The sequence below is a fragment of the Lynx rufus genome, unplaced genomic scaffold (assembly GCF_022079265.1).
Source record: "Lynx rufus isolate CCGP_SWC_20201006 ecotype Redwood Valley unplaced genomic scaffold, mLynRuf1.p SCAF_11, whole genome shotgun sequence".
Taxonomy (NCBI): domain Eukaryota; kingdom Metazoa; phylum Chordata; class Mammalia; order Carnivora; family Felidae; genus Lynx; species Lynx rufus.
Window position 1 is genome coordinate 56,091,656 of NW_025814825.1, and position 17,776 is coordinate 56,109,431.

At 46.8% G+C, this 17,776-nt stretch overlaps 1 long non-coding RNA gene across 2 annotated transcripts; it reads right to left on the reverse strand.

Moving 5' to 3' along the window:
- Positions 1–138: 138 nt before the first annotated feature.
- On the reverse strand, positions 139–16,895 carry LOC124507171 (uncharacterized). Of its 2 annotated transcripts, XR_006960949.1 has the most exons (7): positions 15,862–16,895; positions 12,963–15,382; positions 10,973–12,267; positions 9,883–10,031; positions 9,136–9,644; positions 4,017–4,098; positions 139–639 (listed from the first exon to the last, which is right to left on the reverse strand). It is a non-coding gene; the product is annotated as an uncharacterized LOC124507171 (long non-coding RNA). The 2 variants fall into 2 exon arrangements; XR_006960948.1 differs by having other exon boundaries at positions 9,136–10,031.
- Between the last annotated feature and the right edge of the window lie 881 nt (positions 16,896–17,776).

Sequence of the window (17,776 nt, forward strand, 5' to 3'; positions counted from 1 at the left end):
CAACTCCTACGTAATTACTTGTCTTTTAAAAAGTCGAGTTGTTAAAAACTGAGAACAAACTGAGGGTTGATGGGGGGGAGGGAGGGAAGGGTAGGTGGTGGGCATCGAAGAGGGCACCTTTTGGGATGAGCACTGGGTGTTGTATGGAAACCAATTTGACAATAAATTTCATATATTAAAAAAAATAAATAAATAAAAACTCAAGTTGTCAAGGCAAATGGCAATGCGTTCTCTGACGTTATGGTTAATACAAAGCTCTAGCCTCGTTCGGTGCAGTTTTTCTATCCAGTTTTCCAAGGGAAGCCAAGTGAGTCCCTGGCCAGGCCGCGTTCAGAAGCAGCGATGTGATTTTACGCCTCACAAAATCTGCTCGTGGGTGTTGGTTGCTGTTTCCCAGTCATTGACGTTTTCAATAGCCTCTTGCATGTTCCACCGCCTGTTCCAGAACAGCCTCTCTGGTCTGGAAGAAGAAGCAAGGCAGCGACAACTTCTCCCGGAGCATTTGCGAATCCATCCAGCAAGGACAGACTATGCCAGAGGCTCCCAGTCTTTATCTTCCGGCGTATCCCAGGCACAAAAACATCTTGTCACAGTCAGAGGCTCTGGCTTGTCTTCTGGCTCCAGCTCTCTCCCCTTCCCCTGTGAGTGGGTGAGAGAAGGGGGAGGGGGAGGAGGTTCTGAAGTTAGATTGCACGATTGGGAGAAAACGTGTCAGGAAAGTCCCAACAGCTGGGCTCTTTCCATTACAGGAAGCGCCAACAGCGACCCCTCCCGGTGACCTAAACGAGTCACAGGGTGCAGCTAGTTGTCCGGGAAGATTTTTCCCCCGTCCTCCTTCTTTCCTTCATTCGTTCAGCAAGCATTCATATACAAATGCATGAGAAACAATCTGTGCCCTCCCGGGGCTCAGAAGACAATAAGGGCAATATACACTTGAGGGGCTGTAACAGAGACATGAGAAGGGTGTGGGTAGCACCCACCGAAGGAAAGATCCAAGCTGCCTAACAAATACGGGAGACTGCTTACAAAAAAGTAAAATAAAGATGACCTAAGCAGAAGGAAAGAGAACCCCAAACTGAAAAGATAGGAGGCCCTGAGGGACACACGGCACAGCATATTCAGGGACCTCAAAGTTGGGTGGGGAAATGGAGGAAAGGAGTAGGAGACAAGACTGACAATGAGGTGGGCAAGGCATCCCCCCCCCCCCACCCAATTCAACTGTCCTGGGAAATATGGTGCATCTTCTCATAGACAACAGGTCTCCAGACTTTCCCAGTCAGGTATCCCCACCCCTAAGAAGAGATTTGATCATCCCCGGTGTATGTATATTTATGATTATACACATGTACTGATTTCAATCTATTATAATAAGTACTAGTCATGCTTATTCTGTTTCTTGTCTTTTTGATCGAAACATGTTACTCTAGCATTTTCTTTCCTCATCTCCATGTAATGTTGACGGTGTCGCCCCAGTGTTGATGGGCCCAGGGAAACCCAAGGCCTGCCCCAGAGAACCTCCTGTCCATCTCAGTAAGGCGTACGTGCGTCCACTTTCCTAATGCAACCAGAAGCTTGATCGCTTGCCAGGAGTTCTGACCTAACTAGGTCAGAAGCAGGTGAAGTGCAGTTACAGCAGAAGCCTGTATAACCGCTGGATGGACAGATGTGCTCTTAGCATCCCACGAGGGAAACGGAGCCCTGCGCCTCCTACTGCCTTCCTGACCCATAAATCAGCACACCTGAGAGCATGTATCATAGACCCTAGGGTCTAGAACACGACCAGAAACACACGAGGGCACCCATGGGTCAAATCTAACATAAAATCACAACAGAAACAAGTTTCAGCATCAATTAAAAAATATATAGGCCCCCATCGAGCTGGGAACTAATTTCTGAATTTGAATGATCTGTTAAATGCAGTTTTGCATAGGTTCTTTACAAATCCCCCCAGTACACACACCTTAATTGTCGCTGTGACCCAAGCGGTTCTAGAGTGGTTAGGAACCCACATTGGATGCCCACGAGAAGCGTGATAAAACAGTTACTGCTAGGAGCCTTGAATCATAGTGACAAGGCTCTTTGCAAAACTTTGCCCTGGAACTCGTATTGGTACTCAGGTCATTGGAAATCGTGTGCTCCTTCAGACTCTAGAAATGGCTAACAGTCAGGATGTCTCATGCTGCCACATCCATCCATCCATCCATCCACCCAACAAATGTCTATTGGTGTAATCACCTGGTGTTTAAATGGTACTGGGCCAGACAACAGGAGTTGGAGCTTCTAGAATGACCGTACAGAATGACTGTACTTCAATAGAAACCTCATCTCCCATCAGTGCTCTCTTCACATCGGGTGTTCAAAATGCCTTTGCTTTTTTCATGTTTATTCTGAGAGATCGCGCACGCAAACGGGGGAGGGGCGGACAGAAGGAGAGCCAGAATTCCAAGCAGTCTCTGTCAGCGCAAAGCTCCATGTGGGGCTCCGTCCCACGAACCGAGAGATCATGACGTGAGCTGAGATCAAGGGTCGGATGCTTATAACCGACGGCGCCACCCAGGTGCCCCAAAATGCCTTTTTAAATTAAATAGTCACATTATGTCCGTCATCGTGTCCATTTCTACTTGGAGAATATGGTTTTAAAAAAAATCTTATTTATTTGGAAATGATAACCCAGATGCTCTCTGAACTAGCTCTACCTTTTTTTTTTTTTTTATAGATAGTGTAGCTGAATAGTGTGTTCTATGTTTATAGATAGTGTAGGTGAATAGTGTATAAATAAGGAGGTAAGGTTTCAGGGGAACGTGAAATGCTGAGAGAACAAATCACTTCCTATAGTTTCATAATACACCTTTGCATGCAAATAATGGATATGAAATCACAAACCAATTGATTTAATCAAATGCCCTAAAGACCTTTAGAGACACAGCCCCGCGTTAATTGCAGAACATCCATCGACGTAAGAATAGGACATTCCCATAAAAAATTTCTATGGTTCAAAGTACTTACTAGTTAATCTGGCTGCCCCCTCGCCACCACCATCATTTAGTTTGAATTAATGAGGATAGATTCACTAATGAAAGCCAAGAATTGTCTCCATTCCTATGAGACAAGACAGTCATGGAGAAGAGCTCTGTAAAATCATTTCCACGGCATATGCTGAGAAGCTAGAAGTTCTAAAGGTAGCAGTGCCTGGCTCAAGGCTTATGATCAGAAGGCGGTGAAATTAAGTTAGAACTGAGAGTTTTTTACTTTAAAAAGCATAAAGGAGCAGCACGGGTTTTTTTCAGATTGAAAAACATATTGAAAAATGTACCGTGAAATTAAAGCCCTGAAAATCTTTAAGGAATCTTTCATTATCTTAGGACCAGTGCAAAAATCGAAGCCTTGCATCGGCAAGAATCACAAGATATGTGTACAAAATATAATGTTTGTTGATAAAGCTTGTGTTTATACCATGCATTTTATATATGTAATACCTATCTGGATACCTTTAAAGTGGCTTCAAGTGGTAACCACATAGGAATCACTGCCTGTTGTGTCTCGAAACTTCATTCGTACAGAAAGGCAACACAATTTAGTCATAAAAGCACTAGGCTTGAAGTCTGGAGGATCGGGCCCCCCAGACTCAGCTCTCTCTCCCTAGCCACTAAGGGGACTGCAGACAAATCTCTGTAGCCTGACTAGAAAATAAAGGTTTGATTGGCTTGGCCTCCAAGGGCTTTGTCAGCGGTAAAATCGTGAAACTTCATACAGGAAGCATTCGATATAGCCATCAGAGAGGAAAGCTGTGTATGAAAGCAAGTATTTCCAAAAATAGACATACAAAGCATTTTTTTTAACTTCGATTAAAGAGGGAAAAACATAGTTTTGTTTCAAGTACATACACACACACACACACACACACACACACACAGGCCTATACAGTATACATTTTGTGGGACGCAGCAGTGTTTTCCCCCAGTTGAATAAAATGTGGCTTTGCAGGCATTCCGACCACATGACATTTGTGCACCTACCTACACAAGGCTGTTGGCTCTAGACAGCCCTTAATTCTAATTAATCCAAATCCAGCTGCAGCCGTGGGTGGAGGAAGAAAGACTAGAAATGAAGAAAGAAAATGAGACGTTAGCACGAATGCCTATCACATTGTGAATATCTGTTCATCTGCATAGTATTAATGATAGCGAATATGCAAACAGATGTTTCCTTCATTAAATTGTATATGCAAATACTACTGGTAGGAGTGGTAATGTTGTCCTGGGGTTGAGAGATCGTCGAGGGTAATTAAAGGTTAATCCAGTTTTCAGTTCACAGACTATTCGACAAGAGTGGCTGTAAAGAAAAATTGTCACTTAACCTTCAATTCATTACCAATGGCACATGGATTTTCGACTAAAATAACATAAACATATGCGCCCATCATCACTCCCTCCCCCCACCACCAGTAAACACGGGCAAAGACTTGTGAGTTGAGCAAAGTTGAGTGAATAAGGAAAATTATGTTCCCTCAAAAAGCGTTCAGAACCCATCCACAGTCATGATCTCTAGTGTCTCATTGAAAAAACCTGAAGTACCTGACATCATTGCCTCTTGAATAGAATTGAAAACATTGTTCTAAGATACTGCACGTGAGCTATCGGTCAATGAGTTGACCGATCTTGCCATAACTCACTCTTTCTTCCTGGGTGAACTGAAAGGGATAAAGGGTTTGGAACTTTTTTTTTTTTCACAGAAATGTTTAACTTGTCAGCTGGGATATTTTCACTTCCTGTTTTGAGGAGGGGGAAAACATTGAGCAATGAGGGTCAGAGAGTTCCACACTGACAAGGTCTGTGAGAAGCAATGCCACGTCTGTATAAACCACGTATCTGCAGGAAGAGTTGAAGAAAAGCAGAGGGAGAAGAGGTTTCCCTGTAGAATAATAAAGAGGATTTATTTTCTGATCAATAGTTACAAAGGGTTTGCCTTTGGTTTAGTGGGAATCGGGGTTCTGAAAGGGTAATCTCCTCTCCCCTTTACTTCTTTAGTCCTTGATTCTACGAGAAGTGCACGGTTATTCACTTGGCATAAAGACCCACGCAAAGCTAGTAAGCTGAGTACCTGAGGTCTCTGCTCCTGAAAATTAACTGTGTCCCTGAGTGTTCAAAACGCCAATCAAAATGAAATCAAAAGTTGCATGGGCAGAGAGATCCCTACCATTTAATCCTCATTATGCATTGAGGATTTTTAGTTAAACCCAAATTTAATTTTAGCTCTTATGCCACCGGAAAAACCAAAGCTCCTTTCAACGTTGCAATCCTACATTAAATCTAAATCAAATCTTGTATATAAAACTAAAAGGTCTTTTTTTTTTTTTTTTGGTCCCACTTTCTCATAGGAAGCAGTGCTTGTTTAAGACATTAACAATTGCACCGGGAAAGAATGTATTTCTCAACAAAAATAAGCTCTGCTTAATTTGCCCCAAGCATCTTCTTCATAATATTCTAACAACACCTGCTTATTGACAAACCCAAAACAGAATGTAGCTACCATGAGTCCAAGGGGATCCAATCCAGTTTTCTTCTTTTGTTTGGGTTTGCACAACACCGAATGATTTAACTTCTCTCCCCCCGATACTTATTTGCTTTTTAAAGATTTTATTTTTAAGTAATCTCTGCATCCAACGTGGGACTTGAACTCACAACCCCAAGATCAAGAGTCACTCGTTCTACCAACTGAGCCAGCCAGGTGCCTCTCTACTTCCTTTATTGATTTTGTTTTTCTTCTCACTTTTTTTTTGTTTTTCATCTTTGCCAAACTATTTGGTAGATCTGCTAGGTGGAGAACAGCAAAAGGGACCTGACTAAATCCTTTTCTGGGTTAACTATATCTCTCTTAGCAGGAAGTCGGAGCTTAAGGTGAAAGGGCAAATAAGCATGACTCCACCCGAGTGATTAGTACATAATATATGCATTTTCCCCTGGGAATGTCCTAAGAGGGCTGCCCTCTCCCAGCTAATTCTGGGTAACATTTGGAAATCTCCAGTCCTACTCCCAGGAGACTCTTTTGAGATACCATGGCCCCATGCTTCACTGTTTGTTAAGTAATTGAAAGATAATGACAATTATTACATATTAAGAAGAAGACAAATTCCCCTAGCACCCAGCAGCCCCCACTAATACCGTACTGCTCAAAATAGCAGAGAGGCGATGTTGACATTGAACCCAGGGAGCTAGGCTTTGGTTAGAAAACCTCCACCAGGTGGTTTATTTTGCTAAATGCGGTGGAAACCCCTGCCCCCCCCCCACCCGGTATGTTTTGCAAGACAAGAAAGTAACAGTACGGACTCATAAGACAGTTGAGACAACGCAGCCTCACAAATACAGAAAGAAGAGATTCGCCTCTGCAGGGAAGTCAGACCTTTAAGGGGAATCATGGGAGGTCACCTGCAAGCCAGTACTGAGGTGGGCTCTGGGCAGTTGGTAATAATGTGACAAGGGCTGTGTATGGCCCCAACCCAACCCAAGTGTGTGAGTTCACCAGCAAAGCTCTCTGGTGTGGTGCCGAAACCCACATCCAAACGCTCCTCGCGAGCTCTGAGTTGGCACCCCTCGACACTTCTCTCCATCCTCCAGGTCCTCATCTGTAAAATGGCAATATTAGCTCCCCGGGTCGAAGGAGTGATATGTGGTTGACTAACAAAAAGGAAACACTTTGTCAAGGGTCAAACAGCGTCAGACTCGGAGGGGTTTGTAGTGGTTGTATATACGTGCCTCAACCTCCAGTCCAGCTCCATAATTGGAACACTGTACCCACATACACCACTATTCTTAACCCTAATGGTGTGTTAATTTAACTCATTAGGGGCTCTTAGCACTTGAGAGGTGTTTAAACACACACACCAACAGTCTTTGGGGACCAAAGAATAACGCAAGCATCACGCATCACGTATCACTTTTCCAGGCTCGACAAACACCCATTCCGATGTGTTAATGGCCCCTGGTAAAGGCAGTAATTTTCAGTTAAATCAAGCAAGCCACGGGTCCAAATGCAAACTCTCCACAAAGACGCAATCTGTCCTTGCCTGTGAGTCAGCCAGGAGTAAACATTCACCCAGTACCATTTATGAATGAGTAACATAAACCTAAAGTAATGCGTGTAACATAAAATGTACGGTCAACAACTGCGTGTAATGTACAAAGCCCAGAGCCAGGAACCAGAAAACAAGGACAGGAGTCCGGCCTCTGACACCGGTTCCCTCTGTGAACTCAGAAAATGTCACCACTATTTTGTTTTTAATATCTTTATTTATTTTTGAGAGCGAGCGAGCAAGGGAGAGGCAGGCAGAAGATTTGAAGCGGGCTCTGCACTGAGAGCAGGGAGCCCGACGCGGGGCTCGAACCCGCGAAGTGTGAGATCGCGACCTGAGCCCAAGTCAGACGCTTCCCCGACAGAGCCACCCATTTTAACCATTTTAAAGTATAGAACTGGGGGCGCTTGGGTGGCTCAGTCAGTGAAGCACCTGACTCTGGCTCAGGTCGTGATCTCGCAGTTCGTGGGTTCAAGCCCCGCGTCGGGCTCTGTGCTGACAGCTCAAAGCCTGGAGCCTGCTTGGGATTCTGTATCTCCCTCTCTCTCTCTCTGCCCCTCCCCTGCTCGCACTCTCTCTCTCTCTCTCTCTGTCTCTCTCTGTCTCTCTGTCTCTCTGTCTCTCTCTCAAAAATATAGACTTGAGTGGCATTTAGTACATTCAAAACGTAACACAACCACCGCCATTGTCTAGTTCCAGAACACTTTCATCCCCCCAAAAGGAAAACCCCTTTCCGTTAAGCAGTCCCTCCCCATTCACCTCTCCCCCTACCCTCTGGAAACCTCGAATCTACTTTCTGCGTCTGGAGATTCTGGACGTTTTATTTATATTAATAGAATCATACAAGGTGTGGCCTTTTGTGTCTGGCATCCTTCACTTAACGTAACGTTTTCAAAGTTCATCCCTGTTGTAGCAAGTGTCTGTGCTCTTTATGCAACAGTAAACCCAATATTCTCTAAGCTACGTATTCAGCATGCCCAGTTGATAAAAATAATGATCTACCATTTATTGAGCACCTATTACGTGCCAGGCACTGAGCACTTTCCATACATGATCTCACACAGTCCTTACCAGATCAGCAGCATTTTACAGGTGAGAAAGCTAAGACGCAGAAAGGTTAAGTAACTTGTCCGAGGTCACACAGCACTTAAGGACTAGCACTTAAGGACTTCCTAGCACTTCCTAGCACTTCCTAGCACTTAAGGACTAGGAATCAAACCTGGGTTTGTCATATTCCAGAGCTCTTTCTTTCAATCATCGTGGTTGGTATTTGCACAGCCCAAGAGGGCCAGGTCACAAAGAGCCCAAGTACGGCCAGGCAGCCAGTTATGGGGACCCCAGGGAGCCCTGAGGAAGCCCACAGAGGGAAGCCTCGAACAGAAACTTGGCTCCCCTCTCTGTCTTGCAAAGGCCATCCTGGCTGGCAGCAACAGGCCTCCGAGAGCCCAACTGGGCCACAAGCGCCCCCGGGGAACAGTCCCTGGGACTTGCAGGCTCCACCCCAGCCCAGAGCCTTGCACTTGGCTGCCCTCTTCCTGAACCAGGCATGGCGGAGTGGCCGTGGGACGACTGAAACGCTCTGATCCTTTTTCGGTCCTGGAAAAGTGGTCTCTCTTTGGCTACACATCCCATCAGCCTCCTCTCACACGCTGCACAAACACACACAGTACAAACCTGAAGACTAGAGCCTAACTACGCGACTTGAAGACACACACAACACCCAACAGTGGCGGGAGCCCCAGGGACAAGCGGGGACTCAGCTGACGTTTGCCAGGCCGGCCGCGTAAAGAAACTGATGCTGTTTCGCAGCAGGTGAACATCGGCAAACGTCTCCCCTTTCGTACGCTGCTCCTGGAAGCTGAGGAGACAGAGCTCGTCTTCAGACATCGTCTCGCTCTTCTTCAACCTCCCAACTGTAACTGGTGTAAATGATATTGACCGGAAGGTGGTATTAAGTGGCAGGAGCGTGGAATTAGGAAGAACAGGACTCTGAAACCAGGCCCCACTGCTAAGTAAATAAGTGTAGGGAGACCTGGGGTAAATCATTTCCCTTCCTAACACCCCACCTTCGGCATGGGCCTTGAGAGGAAGGAACTGGCGACCGTTCGCGGGCCCGATCGTCCACAGCTGGAAGAGCCAAGCTTCTAGAAGGCCATTCTGTTCAAGCGCCGCACGGGTGAATTTCGTGATTTGCTGTCAGGGCAAGGAGGGCTGGGAGGGCAAAGCAGTCCTGGACGCACTTTCTCAACGATGAGGTTCTCCACCTCCTGGGGGCCCAGGACAATGAAACAAGAATCAGGATTCTCCCCAGACAGCGCGGCAGGGAAGATCGGATGCCGTCACTTAGCACCCAGTGTGCGGGTGTGAAGCAGGGGGTTCGAGAAACGTCAGTTCTCCTTCCACCTTGGGGATAAAAAAAACAACAACAACATCTTGGTGTTATTTTACTCAGCCGGGCCCCGGGATTTAAAGACTGGAGCCCCGAAACACCGAACGAGACAAAAACTAATTCTGTTCCATGATCACCGATTCCTGAACTGGGAGCGGAGGAAGGCTGGATCGGCTCCAAGGACAGCTGAAAGAAAGGGAGAAAGACGTTCCCGTTTCAGCGATGTTTCAATAAATAAATCACCTGCTCTAAGTGGAAGACAAAAGCCTCGAGCGGATAGGAGGCAGCCCATCTGATGATGGCTCAGCTCACGGGTTCTTGGTGACTAAGCGTAATTGATTGAAGGGCACTGATTTATGAGAAACTAATGTCCTAATTCTGCGGGCATCAGGCGAAAATGAAACACGGAACTTTAGATCATGACCTGTAATTATCTGCCAGCTCATAGGTGGATCTCCGAGTTGCAAGAGAGACACAGATTTCATTTCACTGGGGTTGCAGTGAAGCTGGGAGTTCTCCACGGGTCCCGCTAACATTCTCATTTCCATGAAGCCTGCAGGAAGTCGGGAGAACCTGGAAGGAAGAGGTTGGGACTTAGATTAAAGCCATCTGAGCTTTTGCAGCTGGACTCCAACACTGACTCTCTGTGTGACCTGAGCAAGTCACTTAACTGCTCTGAGCCTTAGTTTCTTCATCTGTAAAATGGCGGTAATAATGATACCTCCCGGGGTTATTTTAGGGCACAAATGAGGGCAGGGATGTCCAAGTTCTGTGCTTAAAGCAGGGTCCACCCTGAGGAGTTCTGAGCCCACTCCCCATTTCAGAGCCCAGAACCTTCTGCCAGGTGCCAGGTGTGGGCAAAAAGCAGACCTTGGCACAGGAGTTTTTTCCAATTGTCCAAAAATATCTTCCCTGAGGAATAGTTTCCCGGGAACAAGCTGAGGGGTGTGTGTGTGTGTGTGTGTGTGCGTGTTCTGAAGTGGATGAAATTTGTCAACAAAATCTTTACTAAAAATGGAACTTTTGCACGTCTAATTGCAGAATTTTGCAAAACAAAACAGAAGATATCTTGCCTGCCTCCAGGCATATCCGAGGGGATTAATTTGTCACTCTTCAAAAACAACTCTTCGGAGGGATACCCTCTTTGATTCTCTATTCTCACATTAATTAGTAGTAGAAGGAACACGGAACACACTGGGTAGAGGAGAAACGAGGAGAAATAAATCTGCCACCCCTCTCAAGAGGGAGAAACCGGGAGGGGAGGGGGTGCGCAGGGCCCGCGGGGATCACCACTCAAGCCTGCAGTCATCAGCGTCCCTCCCAGCGTCCCTCCCAGCCTCCGAAAGGAGAAAGGACAATAGAGAAGATAGCTTAACAAAAATATTTCTTTGAAGCCTAGTAACCCCCAGTAACAAATGCTTTCGAGAGTAAAATCATAGGGAGACATAGCTGATTTTACCGATTATGGGAGAAGCTGACTGCATTTGGAACTGGATCCCAAATCAGATACACACCAGAGTTTGAGATTATTGTTGAGGCCCAGCGTTGAATGCTATCCGTACTCCGATAATCGCCCGATTGGTTTGTCCTGATCAGAATCTTGATCTGAAGGTATTGGTTTCAGATTCCTAAGAAGCTATTGTAAGTGATGACTTTTTAATGGAATTTTTTTTTTTGAGTAAAGTTAAGGTTTGCTCCTGTCATTTTCTGTTGCCCGAATACGATGATTTTCCTTTAAAACGTTTAAACATGTTCGTCAATTTTCATCTTTCAAAAAAAACACCCCAGTATGTGTTTTATTGGCCGGAGAGCAGCACATTTCTGTCACTAAATTACACACAAGCCGTCTTTGCAAGGGGGACGGTTCCTTTCTTTAGTCCCAAGCGAGCAGATGCGAGGAAGGCTGAGTGTAGATGGCAGGACACCCCACTGTCCCCCACTTTTTCCCGGGGCCCCTACCGCAAGGCTCCAGAAGCCAAGTCCCCTGCCTGCTTATTTAAGATAATTACAACGTGTGTTTCTTCCCTGCTGGCTCTGCTGAGGCAGAAAATACTTCATCGTTTACTTCAGTCATGAGAATAAAGCAAAAATTCTGGAACATAAACACCATTTTTTCTACGCATTCAAAGGCAGGGCTCAGGGTGAGTTTGTGAATAATAAACCGAAGCTGGCAATCAAGCTAATAAGTATGAAGTTGCTGGGGAGAGAAGTCCTGCGGGGGCCCTGAGCTGAAGGGGGTGCCCGGGGCTTTTGTCCTCTTGTTGGTAAATAACAGCCCTTTATTTACATACAGTTGTTTCCGTTTCAAAAGATATTCAAAGCCCGGGTAGTTTCTGCAGTCGATTTGCATGGAGAGGGATATATCTGTGAATTTTTAAAGAGATTTTGCCCTGGAGAGTCGTAGGCCAGTCGGCCGAGGTTGCAAGGGGGGAAAGGAGGCTCACGTGATTACCAGGGAGGCCAGGGCTGTAAACAGGCGCTTTCTTTCTGAAATCAGAATTACCCCAGTGGCTATTCTTCTGCAGGCCCCGAGCTCAGTGAGATCCCAGGGCCAGGCGCCTTTTGGGTTAAGAAGAGAACTCTGAACTGAATTTCTTCTCCTCTTCTCCTCGTAGCTAGGGAAAGCAGCTGATGCGGGACATCTCCACTGGAACTCTCCAGACTTGAAACATTTTCCATTTTAAGCTTGTAGCAATAAAAACCCTTGGTAATGAGTTCCCTGCCCCGACAGAAGTCCTGCATCCAATTTGTACGCCATCCTGGTTGAAATGGTTTACAAGACGGAGAGCAAAAAATCTGAAGGAATGTTCTAGAGAAAGAACGAAGTGCTATCGTTGAGATCTTTATTGATGGGAAGAAAAAGAGCTAAAACATTACCTCAGAACGCAAGATTACATCAGTCAGATATAAGGTAAATCTATTCTAGTGGTGAAACATCAGAAACACATAATCCTTTCTCAAAGCCCTTTTGTTATTTTAATGTCCAACAAATTATGCCTTTAAAAGAAGAAGAAGAAGAAGAAGAAGAAGAAGAAGAAGAAGAAAAACACTTAGATTTGAGAGGTTTCTTTTGCTCCAGTAGAAGTAATTTCAAACCGGTTAAAAAAAGTTTTAATTTTCTGGAACCCAGTCTTTACTGTGCTGGCCAAGCATATACACGAGGCTAAGGTAATTTTTAGCTTCAATAGAATCGGGTACAGTGACCATCAAGAGAGGCTTCAGGTTGCTATGGCAACGGTAGTCCTAAAAAGTACTCACGTTAAGCAAGGCATTTGGGGGTTGCTAATTTGAAACTTTTGCCGTTATAGTTTTTTTTTTTTTTTTAAGTGGAGGAGTGTGGACAAGTAAATTGCAATAGTCACTGTCTTGTCCTTGCTCTTGACGTCGGTCCTATCACAGGGATCCTGGTTACCTATCCTCTAAATGACTTTGAAAGAGTAGTAAGAAATACGGAAATTATGAAGAAAATTGGGCAAATGGCAAAAAAATAGAAATAAAGAAAACCTGTTTCTCTGTAGAAGCTCTTCCATGGGAAGTCCCTCAAGGGAAGTCCACGAGAGGAGGCCAGGTGGAGAAGGGCTGTGGCTTCTGGGTGTCCGCCCCGGGCTTGCTGCGGGATATAAAGGTCAGTGGGTGGGGCCCTGCTCTCCAGGACCAGAAATTGTGTACCTGCCGACACCTTATAAGGTCTCAGGGGATGAGGGTAAAAGCACAAATCAAGGGCTCTATTTTCAAAATCTATGAACTACAACTTGACCTTTCCTTGATAACCCAGAGTTGGAGGTTAACCAACAGACATGTACGAGGTGCCTAAATGCGTGCTCAGGCCACATACTCTGTCTGGGGAGAAAAAACAAAACAAAACACCCTTGCACTTGTGGAAGTTTTATTCCAGAGATGGGGGTCGAACAAAAAATGTAATAAATGAAAGATAGATGGGTGATAGGTGACAGGGAGAAAGATGATAGATAAAGTGATAAGTCGGGTCGATAAATGATAGATGATAGATAATAGATGATGATAGATGGATGATAGATAATAGATAGATGACGATGATAGATACATAGATGATAGATAGATAGTGACCTCAGACTTCAAAGCACAAATTGCTTCATTCTCTTACCCCTTCCCTCCAAGTCAGCCCCTCTTCTTCATCAAGGAAGTTTGCCTTGCCCCAGAAAGAGCCCTGCCCATTTCTCATCTGTTAGCTCTGAAGTCATGTGATTGGGGGAAACAGATCACCCAACCCGCGGGACTCGGGTCTCGAGAAGGCTGAGGGTCTGCACCACGAGGAATCCCATCACACACGTAACTGTGTGTTACCTGCCTTTTACACCACGACTCTCTTCACGTCGGGGCCACGTGGTGTCACGTCCGAATTCGTTAATACTCGCTAGCACCTGGCCCGTCGTGCGGCAGGAGCCGGCTGTGAGTTCTCTCTTTTGTGTGCAAATGCCTCTCCCCTCCTTCACGGTTCTCATCGCTTGCGGATGCCGGATAAGTGAGGGTTGGCGTGAACACTCGCACATTCGGAGCCGTGTTTTCTACCAGAGCGTTTCCAAATCCTTGACCTCCCTTGCGTCCTGACAACAGCCCTTTGAGGTCCTTAGAGAAAGTGCTGTTAGCCTCCACTTGGAGATAGCGCCAGCAGATGGAAAGAAGTTAAATGAGCCTCCACAGTGACAGCAAACCCCTAGATCTAGGGGCCCTGAATCCAAGTTCCCACGCGGCCGGGGGCTACCTCCGGAGTGGCCGATGACAGCGGGGGCCAGTGGAGGTTAGGAATTGCTTCAGGAACGTGAGAACTGGAGGGCGAGGGCAGGAGACGGAGCCACCATCAACAGGTATGTTACACGAATTAACTCGGGAATTAACCTGGCGGGGGCAGCGCATGTGAAAATGTGCCTAATGAGCGCGGAGGGCCCCGTGCTCAGGAGTCAGGGGTCCTGCTGGTCGCGGGTGCGGCAGTTCCCTGGGCCTCCGTCTAAACCCTGAGGGCACACGGCGTACTCCGGGGGCAGGTCCCGTAAAGGTGACACCTCTTCCTCTCCTCTTTTCATCCCTCAACTCAGGCACCGGGGGCTCTGGGACTCTGGGGAGGGCAGAACTCAGCTCAAAGTTAGTCACACTGCTTTCGCGGGACCTATTTGTACATTTCCTCTCTATTTTTATGGCAAACGATGCTGAGTTTTCACCCCTCGTGTGAATATCAAGGTTTCATTTCAGACAAACGTATTCAAGTAGACAGAGTGAATTACGAGAATGAAAAAGTTACGTTAGTGGCATTAGAGGTGGGACACAGATATCGCAAAGGTCCTAAAACTGGCTCAGGAATGAGTGACTGACGGAAAGGCCGGGCCCGATGGCCTCAAGGATCCCCCTGCTTGGAAAATCAGTGGAGAATGGTAGTTATGAATCTGGGTTCTGGAGCCAGACTGTATCCACAGTCCTGGCCCTGCCACTCACCCCTGCATAGATCTGGGCAGGTTACTTAGTCTCGCTGTGCCTCACTTTCCTTATCTGCAAAATGGGAAGGGTAGCACGCCCACCTCAAAAGATTGCTACATATTACACTTACGAGAGTTCAAGGCTCCGTATGTGTTTCCTGTTATTACCACTTGATTGGACTACACACGCCAAGGACTTCTGGGAGGCAGAGCGGGGTCCCCGTGACCAGACTCAACGGTTTACCGGATCCCACCAGCTCATACACACCGTCTCGATCCCTGAACATATAATCCCGGTGCCCCTCCCCCCGCTTCCTGATGGAAAGGGAGGCCTTCCCTAAATGAAGGGGCGGGGGGGGGGGGCTCCATCCTTGAGCCACACAGATTGGTGTAAAAGTGCCCAGGTGGTATTTGTCTTCTCGTCGCTTCTCCGAGCCCCTACAAGAGTCAGCTGTGAGCCACATGTTAAATCATCTCCTGAGCCAGAAAGAAAAAAGGAAAAGAAGAATTATGAAGTCAGAGCAGAGAAAATAGCAGTGCTCCCATTCACTGTCCTCCCCAGGCGGTTCCCTCCGTGGCACCCCCCCCCCCCCACTTCGGGTCCCGCTTGATATCCTCTGGGACAAACCCTCTTGGTTTTCCCCACCAAGAGTGGCAGCACAGCATCCTCTGAGACCCCAAAACCTGACGGAGGCCCCGGGGGTGAGGGACTTTGCCGGTGACCGTGGGATACCCGCTCGCTTTCTTCTGGTGTAAGTTAACATTCTCCTGGGGTCAAATGTGCAAGCGGGGCCATTCTGAACAGGCTGAATTTTCACTTATGATTTACTGCCCCCCCCCAACTCATCAAACAGAGGTGCGTGAGATGCTCCCCACCGGCCTGCACTCCCTGGTGGCAGAGAACAGGTAACGGCTAAGAGACCGACTTGGAAAAGTTATTTAAAGGGAAATGTTACCTGTATTCTTTTCCAAGGAGGTGTGAAGATGCCCAGGTAGCTTGGTCGCTGTATATACACAGCATCAGAAGGCATCCTGGGTCGTTTCTGTGCGGTGATGAGAAACAAGGAGCCGGCTGCCACCGGCACTGGGTACAGAGAGGGTCATGGTATAGATCACAGTCTTTCCAGCAAAGCAGGGGGTTCCAGATTCTTGACCTGCTGTTCTTAGCACCGTGGCAAACAAGCGGCCCCCCTTTCTCCAGCTCCCTCCCATCCTTGATATTTCCATTTCCACTCCCATGGGACAATGGTACACCAAGTCTTAGGGGCAGAATTTAGTACGACCAGGGAGTGAGATAACAGAGTGCTTCCGAGCGTGGCTTCTGAAGCCAGACGGCCTGAGTTTTGATCCCGGGTTTTCTGCACCCGGAGCAAACGACATTTATTAAACTCTTAGTGCCTCGGTTTCCTCGTTTATAAAACCAGGATAATCGTACAGGGGTTGTTGGGAAGATTCAATGGGCTGATACACATAAAGCACTGTCAACAGCGTCTGTAACCTAGCAACGACAGGGCAAATGTCAGCAACCATCGTTTTCTAGAAAAAGCAAGTATCCCACTCCAAGAGGGGCCCCAGTGACTCCAGTCCCCTGGCATTCATCGGCTCACAAAGTTCCTTCCGCATTGAATCGGGCTGACTGCGACCGACAGGCCATTGAGGAAATGGTGGAGGAAATGGTGGACCTGTCTAGGGTGGGTCATGAAAGTCACCTTGTCAAACAGCTGCCATCCGAAGACTGGAGGATCCACTTCCAAGGTGGCTTATTCACATGGCTGGCAAATTAGTGCTGGCCATTGGCTGGGTGTCTCATGTCCTCCCCCCACAGGCCTCCCCGTAGGGCGGTTTGACTGCCTTCACACGTGGCAGCTGGCAAGTGACCCAAGAGAGTGCATACTGTTAATACTGTTGTCTTGGGGGGCCCGGGTGGCTCTGTCGGTTCAGCGTCCGACTTCGGCTCAGGTCACGATCTCACGGCTCGCGGGTTCGAGCCCCGCGTCGGGCTCTGCGCTGACGGCTCGGAGCCTGGAGCCTGCTTTGGATTCCGCATCTCCTTCTCTCTCTGCCCCTCCCCCGCTCATGCTCTGTCTCTCTCTCTGTCTATATCAAAAATAAACATTCAAAAAAAATTTTTTTAAATACTGTTGTCTTATCTTACATTTAATTTCTTATTCTCAAGAAAATAGTCCATATTTTCTTGAATTTTATTACAAGTACGAAGCAGAAGCTATCCAAAAACTTTGTGGCTTCCTGAGGTACATATTTTCCAAAATAATGGTCTTGTGCTAATGCTCCAGGCTGTGTTCTCCTCTTCCTAAGCAATAGGCCATCTCTTTTTTTATTCTCTCTCTCAATCAGATGCCTCATATTCTCTCTCCTATTTCCTCCTTCTTTCTCATCCTCCCCTTCTTCCTCCTCCTTTCTAATCCAGGAATAAAGAAGGTCTCTACCTATGTTTGCTCTTTGCTCCTAAACATAGTAGATGGACTCTCTCTAGCCCCTTCATTTAACAGTTTTCTTGCTTTCTGATAAAAACTCTCTTACGGAGCTTGCGGGAGGTTGGTATCAGTTAGCTTCGCTGTGTAACAAACTATCCAAATGTCGGCGGCTTACTATCTCAATGATTTATTATTATTCGCATCTGTGCTCCTGCTAGGATTTAGCTGACCTAGGCTGGGCCCAACTGCTCTGCTGTAGACATCTTGGCAACTCTCACTGCAGGTGTGTTGGTTGACTGGGGCGTCCCCATTCCATGTATCTTTCACTCTCCTTTGACCATCTTCCTTTGCCCTCGTACGCCTAATGTGGGCATATTTTTCTTATAGTGATGTAGATGCACCAAATGACAAGTGGAGACATGAGCCCAGGATCAGA